Source organism: Vanessa atalanta, chromosome 10 (genome assembly GCF_905147765.1).
Source record: "Vanessa atalanta chromosome 10, ilVanAtal1.2, whole genome shotgun sequence".
Taxonomy (NCBI): Eukaryota; Metazoa; Arthropoda; class Insecta; order Lepidoptera; family Nymphalidae; genus Vanessa; species Vanessa atalanta.
In genome coordinates, this window is record NC_061880.1 from 8179050 (window position 1) to 8202574 (window position 23525).

General features: G+C 31.0%; 1 pseudogene; it reads left to right on the forward strand.

The window, feature by feature from the left end:
- Positions 1-17579: 17579 nt before the first annotated feature.
- Positions 17580-18942, forward strand: LOC125067089 (annotated as a pseudogene).
- The last annotated feature ends 4583 nt before the right edge of the window (positions 18943-23525 follow it).

Genomic DNA, 23525 nt, shown 5'->3' on the forward strand with positions numbered 1-23525 from the left:
TGGAAAATTCCATTACAAATATAATTATTTATTCCTAAATTTTGTATAAATGTTGACAGCTATTCGAATTTCCTCAAAAGTTTTTTGTTTGCTATGTTTTTAACGATAAAACTTGGTCTGTCAGTCCCGACTTGACGGAGACTACATTCATATATGTTTTGCGGTTTATTGACATATATATGAATATACACATAACTATGAATGTACCACATACCTTGTGATACATTCATAGTTATGTATGGCATCAAAAGATCTGTCAAAATTTAGCCTCCCAAAATTCAAATGGAATTTCAATATCAAAAATTAAGAAATATTCTTAAAAGTAACTTAAAGACCGATATGCAGTGTAGTTTAATATTTTTTATGTAGTTAAGACTTTATGTTCGAAAGCCTTAATCTCTGAAACTACCAGTTGTAGCCGCGATCATATCTTTTCATTATTTTAGTTCGACGATGACTAAGCAATATATATAAATAATGTACTTATTAAAATTCATTCTTTGCACTTGGACGATGGTACATTATTCTACCATTTGGATTTAAAAAATATTATCTGTAAACTAATTTATAGGAGGACCTTAATAATCTCACATACGCTTTAGGACCCGAACAGTGACCTTAGACGTAAGCCGATCTGTAGGCAAGTACCTAATATCATCCATCAAGCAATAATAATTTTGTAGTCCAACGGTTTCATCCGTTCGTTCATTTATATTACATAATTCATAAATTATTAATAATATTACGTAAACCCGAAAATTCCTCGACCTTTCATAGAAATTTCTGTACGTCCAATAATAAGAAATTCCTTCCTGTAATTGAAAATAACGTCTATAAGCCGGCAAAAGTAAATGTTGAATAATTGAACGGTATCCGATTTTGTGATTGTCGTGATGTTTGATGTTACTTTTGTTATAATATTTGACTTTCTAAAATTAATATAGAATTTATATATATGTTAAAAAATATCCTCTATTTTATATTTCCGAGGATATATTCAATAATTTACTGTCAAAGAGAACATTGAAAGGATTTATACAAATACAAGGAAACCGCGTCCCAGTTTCGCCTGCAAAGCTGCAAGCTTAATTACAGCGTTAACCATCGGATCCTATTAAATTATCTCAACTAATGATATAATAATATGAATTATTAGATAGACGAATGTGGAATCAACGAATGTCACATTAAAATGAAAACTCCTTGTTCATTCATTTCATTCATTAGCAGCCTGTAAATTTCCCACTGCTGGGCTAAGGCCTCTCCCTTTGAGGAGAAGGTTTGGAGCATATTCCACCACGCTGCTCCAATGCGGGTTGGTGGAATACACATGTGGCAGAATTTCGTTGAAATTAGACACATGCAGGTTTCCTCACGATGTTTTCCTTCACCGCCGAGCAAGAGATGAATTATAAACACAAATTAAGCACATGAAAATTCAGTGGTGCCTGCCTGAGTTTGAACCCGAAATCTTCGGTTAAGATGCACGCGTTCTAACCACTGGGAACAACTGAAATATCTGTGGGAGAGAATAAATATATTTATTATTATTCATAATATGTCAGAAGCTGTCTATGAGAACTAAGTCAAGATTTTATTTTAAAATAATTCAATTTCGTAATTAATATTAATTTTATTCAATGGACAAACAAATTTTCTTAAATATTCTTATATATAAATCGCCCTGAAAGTAAGTTGGTAGTAATTTGATAAGGCAAAGAGAATTTGTTTGTGAAAGCAATATTTAATTGCCGTTTCGGATTCCAGAGTTTGCGTTTTATAGAAATTTACCAATTTATACACGATCTGTTGACTCGTTTAATTTTCGATTTGTTATAATATTTTGACAGTAAAAACGGTTATTAATTAATTAAAAATCACTTAAATTTTCACTATACGTAAAAAATATATTACGTAATATATTTTTACAAATACATTCAAACATTGAATGTAATATTACGTCCTTATTTATGTCTTAAGATAATTTTATATTCGAAATATAAAATATTTTTAGAACAATAACTTTCAAAAGAGCAAACTGGTATCTCTATAAAAAGGTATTTGTATTTAATTAATAGATATATTGTATCAATTTAAAACTAACTAAAGTCAAGGCAGATGAACGAACAAGGGGTCATCTGATGATTTTATAACCGCTTACAGTCATTGGCACCGTAAGAAATCAATTCATTCACTGTATTCAACGAATTATAATAAGATATGAATGAATGAATGATTTAAGAAAAATTACGAAAAAAATACATAAATTAAGTCACATATTACTTTCTGAAATTTTGAGTTTGACGACGAGTTTTTGAGGTCATAATTGTTTTGGAGAATACTTGGTCATACGACGACGATGTCATCACTGTGACACAGACCGCTCATCATACGCAAGAGGAGCATGGTATACACAGAAGCAGTTCCTGATCCCCGAGATTGAAGGAGACCACACAATTATTTTTTTAAGTGTAGTTTTAGTGATATCATCAACACGATATAAAAAAAGGGACTAATAAATCTATAAGTGTTTAAAACATAGTGTGAACATTATGTCTTGAAAAGCTAGACTTACGGAATGTAATATAATGTGATAAAACTTGTTACTAACATAAAAATATATTTATTACATGTACAAACTATTATCGCGTGTGGTCGTAATACGCATTTTATGTTTATGTACATGTATGGCGCAGTTCATTTTGAATGATAAATGTTTCATTTCTCTCCATTTGTAATAAATACTACAAAGTGTACGAGAATTTTCAATTATCATGTATTATGTTTCATGACAAATACTGGTCGGCCGACTGTCCAGTTAGTAGATTGGTCCACTGGCCCAGGTTATATCAGTTTGTTTTCATGTTTTTAATTTGTATTTTTAATTCATCTCATTAACATGCACTGGCATGTAATCCGATATTTATAAGCTGTTGTGGATATATTATGTTTTGGATTGTTTATGTATGTAAAGATTTATTGTTTTGAAGAGATACACTGACTTTATTTACTTTACTTGCTCGTAGGGCAAGCCCGCTTGGGTACCCACTGATCAAATATTCTACCGTTCAACAGCAATCGTTATGAATGTTTTGTTTTAAAAATAAGCATTGAATTTGAACACTTAAATGTTAATGAAACGGGCTGTAATCGATAAACTCAAACGTCACAAAGCTAACTTCAAATTGTAACAAGCAACTATTCACAGCGACTGTTGTTAAGCAACATTACATTGCTTTAGTGATGTGATCATTAATCGATATAATTTATATAAAATACTTTGCTAATGAACATTGGTAAACTTTTTACAGAAACAGTTTTCTTGAGACACAGACGTTTTGTTTTTGAAAAAGTATAATTATTAGCTACACTATTATTTAGTACTACTATTAATGGCCAACATGGGAAAATAGTGGTAAAACAGTAATGACCGTACCTAATCAGTTCGACGCCTGAGGACAAAATACACATTTAATATGAAGGTATGCTAATATATTTTTTAGTATTTGACAATTTTTATCAATAAAATATATGATTCAATTTTGTTACGTCGTATTCAAACGAGTTTATACGTTGCCTCTTATATTTTAATGATGTCTTATATTATCCAAACAATTACAATTCTATTTGTTAGAAATAGGTCTTGTATAAAGTCATTTATTTTCAATTATTTTATCTTTCGAAAGTATGAAAATTAACTATGGGGTCGGTTCTTGTAGTTTAATGTATAAAAAATGAAGATGGCGGTGAATAATTTGAGAGCAACATAGAGCCTCGCTGCTTGTAGACTTACCGATATTTGATTTTTTTTTGTTTTTTCTAATAAATTGGATTTAATTATGGTATGAAAACCAATGAAGTCAACTTTGATGGCGAAACCGTAGTTACCTGTGAAATATAGTTAATTGAAAAAAATATATAGATATAGCTCACGTTAACAGAAATTAGATTTATTTATAGATTTTCAAAACACCATCGGTATATTCACAAATTATTAAGAAAAATTAGGAAACAATTTCTTGTACGGTGTAAGATATCTTTAAAATAATAAAACAATATGAAAGAACAAAAAATAATAATAAATTACTCCAAATTAAAAAGATATAAAAAAAAAAAATATCTTGACACTAATTGAGCAAAGAGTCTATTTTTTTCTTAAAACTATTGCTGCTATGGCTATAAAGGAAAAATATTATAAATAATGTGTATAAACGTAATCACTAATACTATACAGATATATCTATAAAGATTATGTGAAATATTACTATATTTTTAAACTGTAATTCTGCAGGCGATGCTGTTTTGATATTATTAGATCTATTGTCCTTGATGAATAGGAACATAAAAAAATTAGCAACACAAAACTAGCACAATATCTTAAATGAATATAATCTCAAAATAATAGTTTGGTCTTATATGTAAATTATCGATATCGATTTAAAATTATAATGCATCACTATAGCATAGGTAATGACTTCCTTTATTAAACGAGCTAGCTCATTGCGACATGAATAATATTGTCCTTTGGCAACTTTGCTTATAATCATTCCGGTGTTTTATCGGACCGTGTACTTTTCGCCGAAAATTTCTAATAGTTCACTTTATTACAATGAAATTTAAACATAAAATGTTATTCGAGGTAAAACCACAAAAAAAACAAGATTTATCTTGAATATTTAAAGCAAATAATTTATATGTTTCAGAAAAAACCTTTTTTTATAAGTACTATATATAAAAATGTGTAAAAAAAGCGATTTCGAAAATGGAACAAACTTATTCAAACAAGGCAAATGTAAAAGCGTATACGGCCAAGTACTTTATAAAAAATAATATTTAATGCAATAAAAATAATGAGCAGACACAGACGGACAGAGCATTTTAGCCCGAAGCCTTTCATTACGCAATATTACCATGACATTAATGTTACGCTATTTATTACACGATATCACAGATATCAACAACTATTTAAATTTTCAACTCGGTAACAGTTTCTTTGCTGCCAATAATTATATTTATATATCCAAGAACTTATAATACAAATAAATTTGATGCGGGTGACACTGCGAAGTACAGCTAGTTAGAGGCTCCGTAAACAAAACCTCCTCCGAAACGAACTGTATTATCTGGTACAATATGGAATTTTATGGAATTTTATGTATTAAAATTATTATGTATGTATGTATTAAAAGTATTAGTTAAAGGTACGTAGTAAGTTAGTCAAAAAAAAACGCTCCTCATTGATTGGTTAAGATGAGTATAGTTATATCCCTATGTGCAGTATTTTTTTTAATAATAAACTATTTATCGATTCGCAAGATATACATCACTAAAACGTTTATTGTGTAATAATTACTGCGGTTATTAAACGCGCTAGTTGCACTGTGACATGAACATTCCAATGTTGGCTGGTAAACGATGTATCACAAAGTTATGCCGTTCTCTACGAATAGCTTAACATTTAATATGACGATATAAAGGGATTCTGACTTTCCAGCTATCTGCTTATCGATACAAAATACGACCATCCCTAACACATGTATTGGTAACAACTGTGCTCATTAAAAGCTAATTGCACTGTGACACGAATGCCACTGATCACTAGCAAACCATATCTTGACAAAGGGATAATATAATCCCTCACGAATAGCTTGATTATATGAAGTAATTCTAGCTATTTATATATATGTATATCGATACTTAATAGGGGCAGCACTAAACGTTTAGTGTTTGGTAACAACTGCGCTCATTAAAGCCTAGTTGCACTGCGACATGAGCATTACAATGGCCGCTGGCAAACGCCGTAGCCACCGTGTCACCGTGATACAATCTTTAATTTTATTGTTACATAATAAATTGCTATTATCTTCATAATGTTTTAAATGGGTTGTTATAACAAATAATTTATATTCATTGTATTAAGTGCGGAAATAATAATCAAAAATTTATGTAAGCATAACAAGTGACGGTTTGAAAAATATTTTATATTAAACTGCCTGTTGATTTAAGCGTGATACTAGTTGTAGTATATAAACTTTTGGCCTGCTCTCCCTTTGAGGTGAAGGTTTTGAAGCATATTCCACCACGCTGTTCCGATGCTGGTTGGTGATACACATGTGGCAGAATTTCGTTGAAATTAGATACATGCAGGTTTTCTTATGATGTTTTCCTTCACTGCCAAACACGAGATGAATTATAAACACAAATTAAGCATATGAAAATTCAGTGTTCGTTGCCTGGGTTTGAGCCTGCAATCATCGGTTAAGATGCACGCGTTTTAACCACACTGATCAGCAGTCAAACTGTTCAGCTGTATTAAAAATAAAACAAGCAAATTTACGCATTCTCCCTCCCCAACATGAAGCGGGAGGGGTGTGTGGGATTTATCGGCACCCATTGCGCAAGAATACCCAAAAAACCGGCGGTACCCTTTTTGTTTCTTCGGGTGAAATACACTATCATTGACGCATATCACCGTAATGCCATAATAATTTTAAATAATCTACGTATCATTATAGATATTTTAAGCTGGAATCCACTTACAAAGTCGTAAAGCTTACGTCACATTCGTCTACGAAATTTTTTTTCACTCAGTATCTTCTTTTCTCGCATAGAATATTCATAAGTATAAACTTATTATTCGGTTTTATTGACGAAGCATTTGATCATCTAACCAATTATTGTGCCAATTTGAATGGCTTCAGATTCGACGTCATAATTTACATACACTTTCTGTTCTTCATATTTCCTTGTACTTCTGTTTATCTTAAAAAACGACCTTTCTATCTTGATTCTATAATTCATCTTCGCTTCGACGGCGATACTAAACATGTGTTGTCTATTAGCCCTATACGGTTCTATTGTGATGTTTTCATTGCCGAATTTGTAAAGGTTGGTATTCTATAAAATTACAAATGACACGCAATCTCTATCAAACTCAGCCAATGGCCATATTTTCAATGCAATTAAAATTATTACTTAACCATTACCTAAACGTATTTTATGCTATCGTTATAATAATAATTATTATAATGATTACAATGGTTTTTAACTATTTTGTTGCTATTAGAATTATTTTTAACACTACCACTGAACACTACACACTTCCTAAACGTTATTTACTAAAAATGAATTTTGTGTTTTAATTTTGGTATTTTACCAGCGAATATTTATAATTATATAATCTTTAAAAGTTTATCGTAACGATATTACGCCTTAAATCCCTTGATGGTAGCTAATAAAATCATCTCAAATATGAAAATTCACTCGGGCATATTAAATCTAAATCCGCTTGACAAAAGCTAATAAAATTATCACAATAAATTTCGTTCACAAAACATCGTTTCCTCAAACGTTGGTGTAGAAAATTAAAATCAGTACGATTTAATTAAATCCTTTGTTCCACGCTATAATATTCGGGTCCATTGCACCCACTGGACCCCCTTTAATTAATTATTCGTTATCAAATCGAGAAGACATCCGACAGGTCGTGTTTATTATTAATCGAGTATACTCCTGATGGGACTGTGCATGAATTGATCCCACAGATTAAACGGCGTTTTGAAGTGTTTGTCAGCTGTACAGTTATACCTATAATATTAATTCTAAATAGCTTTAGAGGTTACCTTAAAGATGAAAATATTTTGTTTATTAAATTACCGGAAAAAAATTAGTATATTTTTCAATTTTGTTAATTGAAAAATATACTAATATTTATTCAATAAATGTTTTTACAATTTATACAAAGTTATTGTATAACAGTATTTAGTTTGAACGTTGTAAATTTTACCCACAGGGAAGGGTAGGCAATTTTTTATAAAGATTTACATGCAAAATTTGAATCTATCTAATGTACAAATTTATCTCACAGTTCCACACCGATGCGATGCATTTTGAGATATTTGATTAAAATTTTATGGCTCCGGTACATTTATATTTTAAACTACCTATATTTCCCGTTTACGTAAAGGTAGGATATAGCGTTTATATTAAAGGAAAGACATACAACGAAGGACTCTTGTCTTTTTGTGCCAGGAAAGCGAGCGTGCGCAGAATAACCACAATTGGTTGAATAGTTGAGAGATGACAATAGGAACAACGGACAGACATTTTTTTATTAAGATTATAAATTATACCTACATAACTACATTACTAACTGTCAGTTACTTAATCATACTAATATTACCAGAATATGTGTTTTGTTTTAGCGCACTAATTAATATACTAATCCGATCAACATGTTGCATATTTATGTTTGGACAGATTTTCAAAACATATCTAATGATAATTATGAACGTAGGAGATCACGTTATCGCTACGAGCGCTCGCGAATGCATATTTTGTTTCATGTAAAAATGCTCTTTATAATACGCGAGCGAACCTAAAGCTAGTATAATTTCAGGATTCAATCGTGTGTCCGTTACACACCTTTATGTCCTTACACGGAAAGGAAATATAGTAACTAGTAAAATGAAAGTGTTTTACGAAAAATCTCTATTGCCAGCCCTAGATTATTTGTAAATATATTAATTAAAATGTATCAACAACCACTACACGTAAACATAAAAAAAAAGATCAGTGTACATTTTCGTGGCTTTTTTCTTTTACGAAAACAATAATCTCTTATGATTTATGATGACGATGATTATCAACTCTTACGCCCCATACAACCTTTGAAATTATAATGTTGTTATACATGCAATTTTAATTTTTACTTAATATTTATTTTTCTTATATGACAGGTGGCAAAAGAGCAAGAGGCTCCTGATCGAAAGTGACTACCACCGCAAATGGACATCTGCAACACCGGGTTGCTTGCAAATGCGTTGCCGGCCTTTAACTGGATTTACCCTTATAAAATAAAATAAAATAAAAGATTAGCACTTGCTTACCTCGACGTAATAATACTCAAACGTTATAAAATATATTTATAAAAACGATTTATTTTTTAATGATTATATTAACAATATCTACATATTATAAGCGATTTACTTAAGCGAAGCAACATAACAATCTTTATAAAACCTTAACTGTTCAAGGATACGGGTTCTCATAGAATCTAATTACTGAAACCCTTCCAAACCTTTTGACCTAACCCCGTTAAGGGTCCTCAAACACTAAGCGTGTGGCCACAGTTTGCACATTACTTTCTTGAATACCGCCTGACTCGTTGAAATCTCGCTTCGGCGATTAATAATACCATTATAATTAACATTTTTAATAATATTATATTTTTAAAGAGATTGTTTTTGTGTATTCTGATTTGAAAAAGTACAATAGTGTTATTAATATGAAACTTGTGACTATTCTCTGACTAAAAACGTATTTAAAAGATAAACATGGTTTTATTTGACTCCTCTATGGTCGATTGAGTCATTGATTGAATTGAATGATGATATAATCTCTGACGCTTTAAATGAACTCGGTTATTACACAAAATCAACGTTATATAGATCCTAACTAACTAGATGTTAAATATTAATAATATGAAATTATATTTTAACTAAGATAGGCAGGGAATAGTCAGAAACTTTTACATTAATAATGGCTTTAAAGTAGAAATTGACGTTGCAATACGTCTTAATTATTAAATCACAATAAACTTTAACTTAAACTAAACTAAAACTTAAAAAGTAGACTATTTCATGCATTTTAATTTTTTTTTTTATAAAATTATATTAAAATTAAAGTCACATTAAATACCAGAATAGTACCAGCAAGACACAACTTCTCTTTATTTCCAATTAAATTATAAATATATGTAGATAAATAAAATCAATTAAATTTATATTGATTGTGTTTAGTTGACGTATGTTATTTTCATGAGCCGTATCAGCAGCAAAGGCTCTAGTCCAATCATTTTAGACATTTGGAAATGCAAATGAACCGAGAAAGCTGATTTTGAATATGTTGTAGAAGGAGTTTAAAAAATCTTAATTTAAAATTTTCGAGTGTAGGTGCGTTCACCTCCATCTTAAAAAAAAATATTGTATTTTGTTTTTTTGCGATAACTCTGTGCTGTGCGTCGTGATACGAGAATTATAAGATACTTTTTGTTGCTTCATTTACGCTCTATAATTTAAGTCCTATACTTTTTTAACCTATAATTGATGGTTATATCGACGGCGAAACTGAAAAATAAAGTAATCGTGTATAAGACCTAAATATTCTAAGCTCGCTCCTCTTGCAACATATCCAAAAATCAGCCTTCTCGGTTCATTTGCATTTTTCGGCCTGTTTATTGTATATAATTACTGGACTACTCGATTCATGGACTATCTAACTCAAAAAGATTTATAAAATCGTACTGTTAGATAGTTCTTGGGATGAACGTTTTCAACCGTTTGAACTTTTGATCTTTATAGTATAAAAATAAATATTAATGTAGTTGAAGAGAAAAATCACTGGCTGTCTAATACAACTACCGTTAGCAAAACTATAACCGTAAATACCCATAAGCTGTACTAAGTGTAATAATTTATAAATATCAAAAAGTCAACAAAAAATCTTTGCCGGTTTATAAACTGAGAAGTAAACTCGTAAATCGTTCGGTGAAAAAGGTGTCGGGCTTGCGGTAAGATGTTTTAGCATTAGCTCTGTGCGGAGAGGTCATTGTTCTATAGATACTGTAATAATATGTGTTCTGTATTCAAAAATCTTTCCTGATTTCGTTTCGCGATCATAAAATAGTCTTTACCATCGTGTTGCCTTCATTGTCTTCCTAGAAGTACTTAATAATTAGTTTTATATAACATTACGAAGATTTATTTAAAAAAAATCAAAACTTACCAAAATAAAAATGAAATATTTAAAAGGTCATAGTGATTGATTTAAACTCTTATAACAAATTTAGTTTCGCTGTGAGTTAAGGAATAAAGTAAAAAAATCCTACAGCAGATTTTTCCTTAAAGCACGCGTTGCTCTAATGGAGATTGGTGGATGTGGCAGAATTTCATCTATACGGCGATTTCAACTAGTGCTGTCTTGGTTTGAAACTGTTTTCAATTAAAATTGAAGTTTACAAAAAACTAGACGAACTCGGCTTTCAAATTAAAGAAGACGAATACATTATATAAATTAAAAATAAAACTGAAGCCTTACTAGAGTATGCAACATTAGAACTTAATAGAAGTATTAAATAATAAATATATATTAATAGTAAAAATATACTTAATAAGATTATTTTAATAAAAGAAGACACATTTCAAGAAGCGCATAAAAACGTCAAATACACGTAACAAGTGAAGATACTTACTAACAAAGGCCTTTAGTGCATAATGTATACCCTCATTAGACTCGCCTTCAAATGGAACAAATACCTTCCTCGTAGGCCCCTAATTGGCCCCATTGAGAGGGGCCCCGACGTGACCTGAACACGAAATATTTACCTAAAGTGGTATTTAAATATCTAGATAAAAATCCGAAACGACGTAACTCAGCATTATGATTATATATGCATATATAATTGTTTTACAACTAAAATATACTTGTTTCTTTGATATGACTATGAGACAATTGTTATGACAATGTAATACTATATCTACATATTATATTTCAATCACTGTACAAGTATTTTTGATACCTTACAAATTATTATGTTAAATTAAACATGTTTTAAAATAACATCAGATTATTTAAACTACAAAAAAAACTTAATTAAAATAATTACTGTTTACTTTCAAATGAGCCGAGATGACCCAGTGGTTAGAACATCATCGTCATCGGTTAAGATGCACGCGCATCTTGACCGATGATGATTGACACAGGCAGGCACCACTGAATTTTCATCTGCTTAATTTGTGTTTATAATTCATCTCGTGCTCGACGTTGAAGGAAAACATCGTGAGGAAACCTGCATGTGTCTACGAAATTCTGCCACATGTATATTCCACCAACCCACATTGAAGCAGCGTGGTGGAATATGCTCCAAACCTTCTCCTCAAAGGTAGGGGAGGCCCTAGCCCAGCAGTGGGAAATTTACAGGCTGCTAATGTATGTAATGTAATGTACTTTCAAATTGTTATTTTTTAATTAAATAAAGTAACTATATCTTAAAAAAGGTTAGGTTGTTTTTTTATATTATACGCAAAATATATCAATAATTGCAATTTCTTTCTTATCATTGTATTATGTTTGATAACTAACGTGCTTTTTTAATTTATCCGGAATAATGTTTGTCTATAACAAACAAACGGATGGCCTTAATATCACATCGATGACTTGGCCTTTCACTATATATATGTCGAAGAATCAAAAAGTTTAATTATGATTCATTTATTTTTTATCGTACATGCTAGCAACGTCAGTATGACGTTGAAAAGAAAAGAATCGAAAAGTGCCAGAGTTGATGGAATATTAAAAAATAAGAAGATACGAACAAAATAGTCGAGACTTATATTTTTGGAAATAAATATGTCTGATAACGAATTTAACCCTTCGTTATATTTATATATATATATATATATAGAGTGTTGCACTACAAAAGAACTAAAACAAACGAGCAAACTTTTTAACTAGTAAGCTTGACAGTTACGCTTGACACTCGCCAAACGTCATACTATTTTACTAGTGACAGTTTATCTAGATACATAAATAATCAAAGGTCTTGTAAAAGAGTTAATGTAACATCGTCTATTCGCTGCAAACCTTGGAAACAAAAATAGCAAGTCCTTGTGCCTGAAATTACACAAAACTCACAAAACATACAACATATTGTTGTTTTGTAATAGATTATCTGACCGATCGATGGTATTTACTGGGTATCATTAAACGTTAAATAACCACCGGCTCGGAATATCGATTCTAGTAAAAAAAGGTCAAGAAACTCAGCACTTACTCTTTTCCAAAATTTGGAACTCAAAGTTATGTCAATTAAACATCATATATAATATATCCTATCTGCAACTCATCAAGTATTAGTTTCACGCTTTTTAATCATCTTTATAGTCTCTTATTGAAAAATATACCTTACATATTGTTTTTTTTTTTGAAACAAACGATTGGAATTGTATAGTTTAAAAATATCTGCGAAATTTTATTATAGAAACGAATATGACCCAAGAATGGTTAATTAACTTTATAGAATCGGCAACTACAAAAAAATTTAATCTATGTTTATATACATACAAATAAAATTTAATTAAATTATTAAATTTAATTCTACAATTACATAAGAAGCCGTGACCGTATCTTTCGTTACCTTTTATAAATATTTTATATGACACGTTATTTCTTAGAGACAAAAAAAAAATAGCAACACCTTAAAACCTCTTTGCTTTGCTAATCTCTAAAATAATACTATCACAACTTTACATGTGACCGAACAACAAACTTCTAATCGATCAAATTTATAATGTTAATATTGCCTTTGAATCATTCAGTATGGATTCCTAAGAGCGACATATTTCTCCATCTTCAGTATTTTTATCATCACATCGTTATTCTCATTCAACTTTATCGTATAAAGAAAATAAATTCTGAAATGAAACTCATATTTTCTTTCTAGAAATATTATAGTTGATGAACTTAAGCTACACACAAAGTTTAAGAGGAGTGTAGGAATAAACTTATCAACGGCCTTTGTGCTTGGCATCTCTCAAGCAAATATAAAGTAAATAAATAATACTACCAGTAAGTACGTTATTATGTTTGCTTGAAAAACTTTAAAATAATATTATCTATTACATAATATAAGTATATCATTTTTTCTATATTTCGAAATTCATTTAAATTTTATAAACTACCTAAATTCACTTACCTTGTTATTAAAACTATTTACAATGTCACATATGTACCTATGTGTGTGTTCGATGTGAACACACGAAAAGATTAATCGTGTGCGTTTAGAGTGTGTGTGAAAATGTTTTATTGTAGTTATGTCGCTTTGATTGTCAAATGCTGATAGCTGCAGTTTAATTAATAAATATTTTAGTAGTGGAATGTAGCTATTTATGAATCCTTTAGTAATGAAATTTAGCTAAAAAAAAATCTGTTTACAATCAAGTAAACAGAAAATTTATATACGTTATATTTTGACGATGTAGTATATTAAAGTTTCGTTTTGATATTTTCGCCACGAGACTTTACACGAGCTCCATTACAAACGTGACGCACGTGAACGTCAACAGTGCTTACCTTGATTTGAATCGGTGATATTAGGCCTAAACCCATCTACTGAGCTATAATGTTCTGTAGACAGTTCATATAAATAATTTTTGATTAACTACAGAGTATCAAGTACATTATCTGATGATATTTGTTTTGATTATACCGAAGTGCTCAGATATGTTCTGACTTCCAGACCATTCAATTTAAAAGAAAATGCTTTATTTGTTGCCGAGATATTTTCAGTAGCACCATATTTACTTCACAATCATAAAAGAGATTGGATCTTGTTGGTATTTTCGAAGTAAATAACATAAACTTATAACAAGGTAACTTGTAATATCTTCAACGAATAGACACGAAAATTCCGAAGAAAAAGTTACTCATCCCATTTATTAGCTTGATCTTATTTCGTGAGTCTTTTTGTGATTAATGTATGCGATTTTTTAATCTTGATTATCTACTGACAGGCCCATTGTGTTACATTACACGATATATCTTAGTCCCCAAGGTTGGTGGCGCATTGGCGATGGAACGAATATTTCTTATAACGCCTTTGTCTATGGTGGTGACCACTTAACATCAGGTGGCTCATATGCTCTAGCATATGCCATAAAAATAAAATAACAAAAATACATCAACTTACTGGTTCGGCTTTGTTCAATCCGTCTATGTAGGTAGCATTTACGCATCTTATTCTACCGCTAAACTGCAATACTTATTTGAAGGGTGTGGAATTATTAAATGCACAGTGACTATAGTTCCCAAAGTTTGTTGCACATAGTATGGAATGGTTAATATGTTTTTCAATGAAAATTTCTATGGACGCTGGTGACATTTACAAGCCGTTACTGTTGTACATACAGAACAGATTTAATTTTAATGTTCCTTTTGAAGAATGTGCTATTAAACATTAAACGCATGATATCGACATGAAAACATTTTCAAAAGAAAAAACGACGATAACTAAAAAGTTTTATTGAGACTTCCTTGTTACTTAAAACTTAACAGAACCTTCAAATGTTTTCGGATTATAATATGTTTAAACGTGTTTGAAGATATATTTCTTTAAAAAAAAAAAAACTTGGTAGACTTGTAAATGGGCCGCATAGGTCATCAGCGCCAATAAACATTGGCATTGTTGGGAATTAACATGTCCCTTGTGCCTTTAGTTACATTGTCTGAGTCATCCTTTAACCCACAACACAAACACAACAATACTAAATATTGAGGGTAATCAGTAGAATAGCTGATTTATGGGTGGTACCTACTCAAATGTGCACGTACAAAGCCACACTATACTATATACTATAAATAAAACCTTCTTAAATAAAATTCTGATGTGCATGTGTACGTAATTCAACGGCTTGAACCATCTCGATGATACTTTTGTGACCTAGATTGTTTTCAGTTAGCAGACTTCTCGTATAAAAAAAGATATATAGGATACGATTCGCTAGGAGTATTTACTAGTCGTAAATAAATATACGAGTGCTCTGGAATTTTAAATAACTTTATGATAACACTGCTTGTGAAAGAAAATTCTAGTGTCTAATTTAATCCTATTTGCCTTTATAAAACTTCAAACGAACTTTCCAAGTAACGTACCGTAAAAAGTTTAACAATTAATCCATAAGATAAGAATATATGACCATACTATTCTACAGCATGTACGTCGACTTTATTACGAATAAAGATCAACAGGACTATTCTGTAACTCACTACGTATATCACTTGTAAAATGTTGAAAATCGACCTACGGTATTACGCTATTTCGAAGCGCGTCTTTAAATGTTATATTTTTTATAGTTAGTGACGCTTATCACTTGTTGATATTGCAGGATCGTGTTCTTGTGGTGAGTTCAGGGCGCTTTGACAAGTATATCGACTTACTAATTTGTTTGTAGGAAACATAAAATATAAACAAACAAGCTGTCGCCAGTGGCTTCACTCTTGTTTTAGAGGTTAGTCGTTAGGTGTTAGACATAAATGGTATGTAGCTTAGCTTGCATGACAAATTTCATCAAATTCGTTTCAATGGTTTTGCCGTGAAACAGCAACAGACATAGTTATTTTCACATTTATAATATTAGTATAGATTAGTGTATATGACGTTATTACGTTATTGAAAGCACCCTTTGTGAATCGTCTCTATTGCATTCAAGTAAGAACAAGATAGTATTAATACTTAATTCACTTATTATCATAACATCTGTCAAATATTTTCATCTTCAATCTTAAAACAATTTGGAGCACCGTAATTCCTAGAATACTTAGTAGTATTATAAATGCACCCCCAACATAGGCTTTTACAGAATTAGCTGACATTTACCGGAAAAACATGGTGTCTGAATTTTACACCAGGGAGCGCAATCAGCTAAGTGCATTGCCATTACTGAACGCAGACGTGGGAAAGTGTTTCTTATGAACTCAAATAAACATGGGTCGTAATTTGTTAAGTTGATGATTTTATTTTATTAACATGACATTGTACACATTAAATCAATCAAAATATACTTTATACAATTAGGATTCATAAACACTCATGAATCGTCAATTTACAGAATTGTATTAAAAATAAAGCTATCACCGGTTCAAATTTATATAACACTAGTTGTCGCCCCCGGCTTCGCTCGCATTTTAAGGGGTTGATTGTCATAAGTTAGGGCAAAAGCCTATGTAGCCTATGTGCTTCCTTGAAGTTTAAGTTTATTTCATACCAAATTTCATCAAATTCGGTTCATTAGTTTGGCAGAGAACTCTTTCTCTACCAAACAGACAGACAGACAGACAGAGTTACTTTCACATTAATAATATTAGTATAGACTAGAATAAACCTGCGGCTTAACCTTCCGAAATTTATATAACTTTACCTGTACTACACAAACCGTCACGCCTAATTTTATCCCCTTGAGGGCTGAATTAAAATAAAGTTGCCTATGTCCTTCACCGGTAACCAAACTATCTCCATAACAAATTTGATCTAAATCAGTTCAGCGGTTTAAGCGTGAAGAGGTAACAGACAAAGTACTTTCGCATTTATAATATTAGTACAGATACAGTTACGTTACGTTATTTTATTGTTAAAGCGTGAGACGGGGGGGTGACATTGGTGTATAAGTTAAGTCGTATGAATCGAGATTCCTCAGAGGTGGTTATAGAATCTTCATCTACCAATATATCACAGCATTGAAAATATACACACCTTTATGTACATCATTTGTTTTTACAGTTTAATTGGCAATTTCCGATAAAAAAAAAATTATCTTCCCTTAGAATTTCGTTATATTAATGTTGCGAATATAAACCCTATTTTTAGCATCTAAGTTGCTTAATTGATTTGAAATGTTTTAAAAAAATTACATTGTCGCAAGTTATAACAAAGTCAATCGTGCACAATGAACTCAAAATGAACATGAAATAATAAAAACAAAATGTATGGTCTATAACTCTGTCCAATATTCTTTATGAGTAAAGGCATGGGTATCATCATTTGCTGTCGTTTTAAGAAAGCCTCGTTACTTCAAATATATTTACGCTTAAAATATTCCCAGAAAGCATTCTTAAATATTATATTTACCATAAAATTATATTGTATGTAATAAATTGTATTTCTATTCAGTCCCAATAATAATATACAGTCTTTCTACCGTTTAATTATTAATCCAGTAAAACAAAGTAACTCGTCTGACGGTTTGAAAACCCATGAAAGGTTGATTAAGAATAAAATCAATAAATCCTTGTGTTGTTCGTTAAAGTAATATATTTATATTATAAATCTACTATATTAACTGTCAGAAACAAAACAAACGTCATGTAACGCGAGAAGAAGAGCTAAACTTATAACACTAAGTTTCCGACTTCGTAAAGTCAATTCATCCTTCCAGGGGAGATAGATATTTGATTCTTTAATAAAATTCGACAGAGAACTGTTTCAATTGCTATTTATAGATAAGATTTATTTAATATATTATTGAGCTAACTTTTGAACAATATATATTGTTTATATTTAATAAAGAGCCCTGGCGGACTGTAATCATCCTACCCCCACCAGGGTTCGCTTTTAGTCCGTTCTTATTCAATATACTACTAGATTTTGTCTCAGCATGCATCCGAGACCAGTCTCCATGGCTGATGATGTATGTCGATGACATAGCGTTCGTTGATGAGAGCTGACGGGAACTGAATCGTAGAGTAAACTTATGGAAGGGTACGCTTGAGAACGGCGGTCTCCAAGTAAATGTGGCGAAGACCGTGTACATGGCTTCTCCTGCAACCCGGGCCAGCCATTAAGCCAGAGATGTTTAGTTGCTTTGGAACCATCCTGCACATGTCCAGAAGCATCGATCACGACGTTCGAATCCGTATGAGAGCTGCTTGGGCTAGATAGCGGGAAGTCACAGGTATGATCAGTGAACGCAGAATACAAGCTCATGCGACAGATAAACATGAGTATCATCGGATCGCTCTTTCTATACAGAGGCGAGTGCTGTCCAGCACTATTTCAGCATACTCAAGAGCTTCACGTCAAAGAGATGAAAATGCTGAGGTGGACGTGCGGCATAATGCGGGCTGACCTCATACGCAACTCTTTCATCCGAGGTAGACTCGGGGTCCGTGACAGACAAGGTCTAAAACTGTCGCCTGAGGTGGTTTGGCCATGGTGCACGTTGACCTAGGGACTATGTCGAAGGAAGGGTCTTGATATGTTTGTACCCGGAACTATGCCTCCTAGGCGTTCAAGGCAGCGATGGCTAGATGACGTGAAATAAGAGTCAATAGTAAGTCATTTAACAGTATGATTCTAAAGATCGTGCAAAGTGGAGTAGTCTTAATCGGTAGGCACATCCTGACAATAGCCGGGATAAATAAATCAGGAGAAGTCTAGTAGACAGATTTTTTTCTGTTTCTATAATACAAAAACTTCTGATCCCATAAATATGGGTCTTACTAATAATGGCAGCAATCGATATTGAGCTTGTAGTGTGTTTATGTGCTGTATATCTAAATATGTGAATACATTTACGCCCACATCGAATCAGAATCTATGTATTTATTTCAAGCAAACACAGTAAAATAGACGTAGATATACAAAATTACCATATTTCATTTTCATCATTCGCATGAAATATTTATATAAACATAACAAAATATTTTTATAGAAATTGTAACATACATACAAATAATACCAGGAAACAAACATAAGCTTGATATTATGCCTGATACCCGACTACCTACACATACACTACTACATACATACACTGTATAACGTTAACGTTTTAACAACAGGATTACAGGAAATTTCAAAAATGATTAATTTTAATATTCAAAACTCGTTAAGAAATATGTGGATTATAGGATATTATAAAAGTAATGACTTTTGGAGATTACCTTGGAAATGAAAATAATGAATGAGTACCCAATTCCGCTACGTTTTTCCGCCAGTTCATCACAAGAATAGTTTCTTTTCGAATTCTTAATTTTACAATGAACAAAGATTTTGTGTTTGAGGTTATTTTAATTATAATTCCATCATTTGATAATTCGTACATTTTTAATATAATATACTATTATAAATTTAAACATGATAAATTTATAATTCAAACATTTTGTATTCTCGCCATGAAATTAATGATAATTTTAATGAAACTTCAAGTATAATTTGTTTACCTACAACTGAGCTTCATCGCATGTGAATAAGATGTCTACTGGAGATAACTCAAGACGCTTGAATAATTTATTTATACCGCAATTTTTCATACTTATCTATCACTTAGAGTTACATATAAAATAAATGGAAATAAAATAGATTAAACATATATAGTTATATATAATCATTTTTTAATTTACTTTATTTCATTACTCGTTTGTTTACAGGTAAAATAATATCTTTATTTTGTAGTAAAACTATTAATTATAAATAAATATTTCTTAAAAAATATATTAAATCTAGGTGTTTATTTAATTATGTTTTTACCGCTATTTGTAATTAAACAATATAAACAGCGGTACTAAATAAAATGATATTTAAAAAAAGTCAGTGTTAAAAATAAACAATTTCTTTTACGTCCTTTATTGATGTTAAAGTCATTCGTAATCAAATTAATACGTATAAATACAAAAAAATCAGTACGAGTGTTAATCTATATTTACTAACAGATTAAAACTATTTCACCACTTTTCAAACAGGCTCATAAAAGAACTATTTAATCGTCATGTTACATTATTGAATTAAATTTTAAGCCATCAGCTTGGAAAGTAGATTCTACCGAGAAGAACCGGCCAGAAACTGAAAGGTCGCAAAGAGTAATTTTTCAACCATTACCAATACAGAAAATTATACATATCCTGCCGAGAAATAATATCTAGCTTTTTTATCTGGAATATGATCTTGTATTGAGTAATATGCCTTATTTATTTATATTGTTTTGACATGAGCCTTAATTTTTTGCAATAGGCCAATTAAAAAATAATATGGAAACTTATTATTGAAACGAATACCGTGCCCCTGGATAAATTAACTTTGCAAAGTCGGAAACCAAGTGTCATTAGTTTATCTTGCCTCCTCGTATTTATGTAATGATTTATTTGCTCTTATACTTTTTTTTATAATTTCATAATAGGTAATTACTTTAGCAAATTAAATGTAATCTTAGAAGAATGGAGTTCTCCGGCACAGACATTGGCGGCACAGACATGCTTAAAGGAACGATCTTATCAACCCTGTGTACTGTCAAAATTGTTTATGAAATAAATTTATTTTTTTATTTATCATGACCAATTTGGACTCGGCTACCATTCTCACGAGACAACCAAACCAACTGCAATGTACGCAAATACGGATGCACTCTATTCGTTCACTCGTAGTCCGATGGGACAGCATTTCAACTCGACCAATGGCTTATTTGCGTTGCAATCCTTAAGAGTGTAATCATTGCCAGCTATAAAAAAATAGAAAAAACTTACTTCTTTTTTGGCTCGAACCAGGATTTGTGCCAAATACCTTGTAATATACATTGCATTGACTTAGCTAGACTAATGAAACAGGTAACCCAAACTTAATAATAATATAATATTATGGTAATAACAGTGTAAATATTCGTATTAAACCTTTTAAATTACTTTTATGTGAATCAACAACTATGTACTATGTATGTTTGTATGTTAATAAATCCCAGCCAGCCAGCTTTGCCCGTTTTTATTTATTCAACATATTTATAGATCTATTCGCACCCGAAGACGCTCCCCTCTGCGCTAAATTATCCGCGTGCATTTGTATGTGTAACGCTCGTATTCAAAAGATGTTTTAGTGTGCGTCAGACGACTAACATAAAAGTAAAGACAGCAAAAAATACAAATTAGATTATATTTGTAAAGTAAAATTACCTATATGACTTGTATTTGCCAGTGCGTTGTTTATCATTTCGACGAGATCTTCAACTAATTTTATAATAGAGTTTATATTTTGCTCAATATTTTTTTGAAGAAATTTATGATACTGAAAATAATATTTGAAATACTGCGACACAGATTTCAGTCTGGTGATAAATTTTCAAGATAATTGAGAATCCACTGAGTTGTCAGATTGAGATACGTCAGATTCCTCGTCAGACGATTTATTATAAAAATATTTATTTTCTTTCAATAAATGTTTATTTTATTGTTCAATTTTAAAGTTCAAAATAATAACTCAAATATAAAATTCGTTGAAATATATAATACATGTCGATATGATAAAGAATATAATAACAAGTAATAATAACAGTCTCATATAGATTTTTTATTAAAATAAACTTAAGTAAGTAACTTTTAATGTTAACTCTTAGTAGTCTACTAAAGACATATTTTAAGCACAAGCGTCACTCAAACCTCTGTGTGAATATACCTACAATTAAAAAAAATATCGTTGAAATAGTTTTTCAGAATGGAAAATTCAAACGCCGTAAAAAAAGTTGTATTTTAAATACATATAACACAATGGTTTAAAATATATATATATATACATTTTGATGCTCAAATTGTATATGAAAAACGCAATAGAGTTAGCAATTTTGGTACATTTAGTTTTATTGATACCATATATTTGTAACAAGTGTGAACATGAACTACGGAAGTGGTTTTTTTGACCGGGAGTGTACATTATATAAAATAACGATAATTACTTAATTAATACTTAATGAATTTCACTTTATATAACGTTGATAGGAGTAGTTAATTATTATTAATTGCACTATTAAGTACAAGAATCGATTTTCGGTAGCAATTCGTTTAAATTTGGTTAACAGCTTTTTAGTTAAAAATATTATGGCTCGGCAACAATCTTATTTTGTGCAGTTTTTTTTTTTTGTATAAAATAGATAAGCGGTCTAGCATATGGTACCATCGCCCATAGAGATTGGCGCAAGAGTAACCATTTCTTACAACACCAATGCGCCGCCAACCTTGGAAACTAAGATATACATATATTTAGAACTTATATTACATATAATGACTCTGGCTCAATCACCTTTTAAGCCGGCACACAACAAAACTGAATATCGTTAATATGTGATAATATGTGATGAGTAGACCGAACACCAAGAATAAGTTGTCAAGAGTGATACAATATTTCATTTACATACATATTAACAGCCTGAAATTTTCCACTGCTGGGCTAAGGCCTCCTCTCCCTTTGAGAAGAAGGTTTGGAGCATACTCCACCACGCTGCTTCAATGCGGGTTGGTGGATACGCATGTGGCAGAATTTTATTGAAACTAGGTACATGCAGGTTCCCTCACGGTGTTTTCCTTCACCGCCGAGCACGAGTTGCATTATATACACAAATTAAGCACATGAAAATTCAGTGGTGTTTGCCTAGGCCGAGATGGCCCAGTGGTTAGAACGCGTGCATCTTAACCGATGATTGCGAGTTCAAACTCAATGTTTTACGATGATTATGAATTACCCGTTTTAATTTAAAAAAAAATAAATCTTAAGTTGTAATTAAATTAACTTTAGACCGAAAAATTACGATAATATGTCATGTCCCTAACTCAAACTATAAATATTTTATGTTATAAATGAAACATATTTTAAGCAAACACGGGGTCTTTTTCATTATTGTCATTGATGACTACGAGTAAAATTATCTAATCATAATTATATAACTTCGACTAGACTAGATTTCCGCCATGGTGGATTTGCCTGCTTATTTGAATAATTTTAATAAACGTCTTCCTAAAAGAAAAATTCACAAAATTTATGTTGTCAACATGAGTCGGTATAGAATCCAACTGCACAATCTTGACGAATTAAATAATTGCCAACTTTCTCAAATATTCAAAACTGTTTAAAAATCATCAAAAATTATTTTGATTAAATTAATATTTCGTTACGATTTAATCTTTTATTAAAACTCATAACTCAGATAATACCCGTACGAGTC